The sequence below is a fragment of the Seriola lalandi genome, unplaced genomic scaffold (genome assembly GCF_002814215.2).
Source record: "Seriola lalandi dorsalis isolate HSWRI2012SDOR001 ecotype SW California unplaced genomic scaffold, Sedor1 jcf7180002054368, whole genome shotgun sequence".
Taxonomy (NCBI): domain Eukaryota; kingdom Metazoa; phylum Chordata; class Actinopteri; order Carangiformes; family Carangidae; genus Seriola; species Seriola lalandi.
Genome location: NW_019524921.1, coordinates 254,297 through 258,089, shown reverse-complemented (window position 1 = coordinate 258,089; position 3,793 = coordinate 254,297). Strand labels below are relative to the sequence as shown.

The following is a 3,793-nucleotide window of genomic DNA, read 5'->3' as shown; positions in this document are numbered from 1 at the left end:
GTCTCAGACCTGTGCGACAGGTCGGGCCTGTGCTCCGCCCTGCAGCCGCACCTGATTCCTCCGCAGGGCGAGACCAGAGAGGCGGGAACCTGAAGAGAGCAGCACACCTGCCTCTATAAGACTGAACCTCCTCATCCACAAACACAGTCCAAACACAGCAGCAGCCATGTCTAACTTCCTGTCCTCAGCGCTGGGTAGCGGTGGCATTGCAAAAATAGCTGGGGAGAAAGTGGGTGAGTATCTTTTGTGAAATATCTCTGTGAAATATCGACTGTAACAGGTTTAAAGAGACCAGACACCTTTGACTTCACAGCAGCAGACGCTGCTTTACTGTAAAGACGTCGGCTGCATTTGATGTTTTTGTATTTCACATTATAATGACGATGCACATATAGTGATAAATACAGAATATTATATATATTGAGTATTCAAAGGGCTGATGTGAGAGATTCTGACTGACTCTCTGACTCTTTGACTCTTTGACTCTCTGACTGTTTGCCTCTTTATCTCTCTGACTCTTTAACCTTTTGACTCTCTGACTCTTTGACTCTCTGACTCTTTAACTCTATGACTCTTTGACTCTCTGACTCTTTGACTCTCTGACTCTCTGACTCTTTGACTCTCTGACTCTTTAACTCTATGACTCTTTGACTCTCTGACTCTTTGACTCTCTGACTCTTTGACTATTTGACTCTCTGACTGTTTGCCTCTTTATCTCTCTGACTCTTTAACCTTTTGACTCTCTGACTCTTTGACTCTCTGACTCTTTAACTCTATGACTCTTTGACTCTCTGACTCTCTGACTCTTTAACTCTATGACTCTTTGTCTCTTTGACTCTTTGACACTTTGACTCTTTGATTCTCTTACTCTCTGATTCCTTGACTCTTTAACTCTCTTACTCTCTGACTCTTTGACTCTCTGACTCTTTGACTCTCTGACCTTCTGACTCTTTAACTCTCTGACTCTTTAACTCTCTGACTCTTTGACTCTTTAACAGTTTGACTCTCTGATTCTTTAACTCTCTGAGACTTTGACTCTCTGACTCTTTGACTCTTTGACTCTCTGACTCTGACTGGAGCTGAGGACTCCCCTGCCCTCTCAGTTGTTTAAATGTGAAAACTGGACATCAGTGACAGACTTAAAGTGGATTGAGTGAAACGTCTGCTGGCGGTGTCCTGTTGGCTGCAGAGGAAACAGCTTGTAAGTCACATGGAGGAATCAGGCCAACCTCCTGGGGGGGGGGGCTGTGTTTTCAGGGCCAGAACAGTTCAGGTCAGATCAGGTGACTGGAGCTTCAGGGAAGATTTTTTGTTGAGTCTGATGATCCACGCCCTGGTGCTGTGGGCAGGTTCAGTCACGAGCTGGTGCCACAGTGTCTCCAGTTTATTACAGTTCAACCCATTCAACTCCTTGGTAACCTTTCAAATCTCAACTGTGACTGCTGCCTCTCTGGACCCAGAGACACTTAACACCTGTTTGTTCTACAGGTGACCTGGTGGAGGACACGGTAGGTAAAGTCCTGAGTGGAGGAGAAAAGAAGGAGGAGGAGAAGGGAGGAGGATTCGGAGTCGGAGACGCTCTGTCTCTTGTTGGAGGCAACAAAGATGACAACAAAGGAGGATTCGGAGTCGGAGACGCTCTGTCTCTTGTTGGAGGAAACAATCAAGAACAGGGAGGCGGTGAGTCTCTAAAGTCCCTCAAACCAACTTCAGGCCCTTGGAAACTGCAGGAGCGTAGTTCTTCCCAATTTAATCATTTGTACAGCACATCAATACTGACACAGGGAGGCAGGGTTAGTGAAGGCATGAGTGGGTCACTGTACAATACAGATTCTAATATTACAGGATACAGTTTGACCATCACTGAGCAACAACGCTAAATGATCAAAACCAGGTTTATGAAGGTGCAAATAAAAACATACGACGATTATCAAAGACAAGAAAAGATGATGAAAAGAATCAGAGCATCAACAACTTCCCTTAGAGAAGAGGTCACCTTGTTCTGATAACCTGATGGATCCATACCGGGTCAGTAAGTCACGGACACATGGAGGTCAGAGGTCAGAAAGACAAGCTGCAGGAAACTCTGAGACCTTCAGATACTGAAAAGAACTGCAGAGGAGACGGATTAGAAAGTTCCTCAGGTTTCTCAGATACATGATAAACATTCACAACAGTGAGAGACACAGTGTGATTAATTAAAGAGAGTGAAGTAGACTGACCAGAACAGAGCCGTGACGAACTCCACAGGTTCACACAAAGAACATAAACACAGCTAGCTCCACCCACTTCTGAGGAGGAACAACAGGAAGTCAGGAGAGCCAGCTCTGTGTCAGGAAGTCATCAAATTAATTATTTTAATCAGCAGTTTCCAGTATCTGTTTCCAGACTTTTTCTGATGAACGTTTTTGTAGTTAAACATCAACACGTCAACTGTTCTCTCTGTGTCATTTCTCAGGACTGGATGCGAAGAACTTAATTGGAGGATTGTTTAAATAGAAACCCTGCTGATCGTGTTCTGACATGGTTCTTCAGCGTCAGTCCATCAAACCTCCACCTGCAGCATCTTCACCTCCACCCTGAGAGGAGCAGCTCCACCCAAACTGCTGGAAAATGATTGAATATGGAATAAATTTCAAAATAATGTAATTGTTAAGTGAGGGTCCTGATTAAATGTTTAATTAGCTATTAATCACTAAATTCCTGTCTATATTGTTTTTAAACGATGAGAATGAACTGAAAGCTCTTGACAATAGAAATAATTAACCTTGATAAAAGAGTTATGAAGAGATTAAACTGGATATTATATGGTAAAATGTAGTTTGTAAATGTATTAAAACAGCAGTAGCAGTTTGGTTTAGCTGTTCAGTGAAAATCAGTCTGATGAAATGTTTGTATTTCTTCTTCTTTCACTGTTTCCTCAGTCGAGGACACAGTCAATATAACGTATGTACAATTATAAAAGAGATGCTTGACTTACTATTAAAAAAAACTGTGTCTCAAGTTTGAAATATGAATTTTCATTTTGGTAAATAAAATTGAATATAATGACGTTGCGACACAGATAAATGTATTAACACACACATGTAGCCTTATTATGCGTAGCTATGCTAACATTATGTTTAGCATCATGTAGCTCCTGTAGTCAGCTGATACAGGATGGATCGATAATCATGAAACTGTCAAGTCAATCATTTGATACTGAAACTTAAAAACTGGAGGATTCAGAATAATCGGCAGTTTAAAACATTTCTAAGTGAATTTCTGGAGCTTTATTCTGGAGGGACATCTAACTAATGTTAGCTACTTCCTCACTGAAGCCTTAAGTTACAGTTTAGCTAACTAATGCTAGCTAGCTGATAGCTCCCTTTCATCTCCAGTGTTAGCTTGACATTTCATCACCAATATAAAACTTCATATATGATCTAATGTTATAAACTCTGGAGCTCAGTCATGAGCAGTGAGACAGTGGAGCATCAGGTGTTGTAGAGAAACATTTTGACATCAATATATAAGTAGAAAGTTTATTATTTCATGTTAACAGTCTCTGTGTGTCCGTGGTGGTTTAGTCAGTCTGTTATTTTGATATTAGCTTCTATAACAGACGCCATCTTTGTTTTTACTCAGGAGTTTTACCTGTTGGCTCATTGAACAATATTAAAATCTGATACTGATACTTCTCGATAAATATATTAAAAATACTATGATATATAAAAAACCGTTGACAAAAAAATCAAATTAACTTTTTCCAGTGTCAACAGTGAATCTAAGAGATGCTTCATTTGTATCTCGT

At 40.9% G+C, this 3,793-nt stretch overlaps 1 long non-coding RNA gene across 1 annotated transcript; it reads left to right on the top strand.

The window, feature by feature from the left end:
* Positions 1-123: 123 nt before the first annotated feature.
* Positions 124-3,011, top strand: LOC147818998 (uncharacterized). Its single transcript, XR_015437396.1, has 3 exons — positions 124-233; positions 1,489-1,680; positions 2,459-3,011. It is a non-coding gene; the product is annotated as an uncharacterized LOC147818998 (long non-coding RNA).
* Positions 3,012-3,793: the final 782 nt, after the last annotated feature.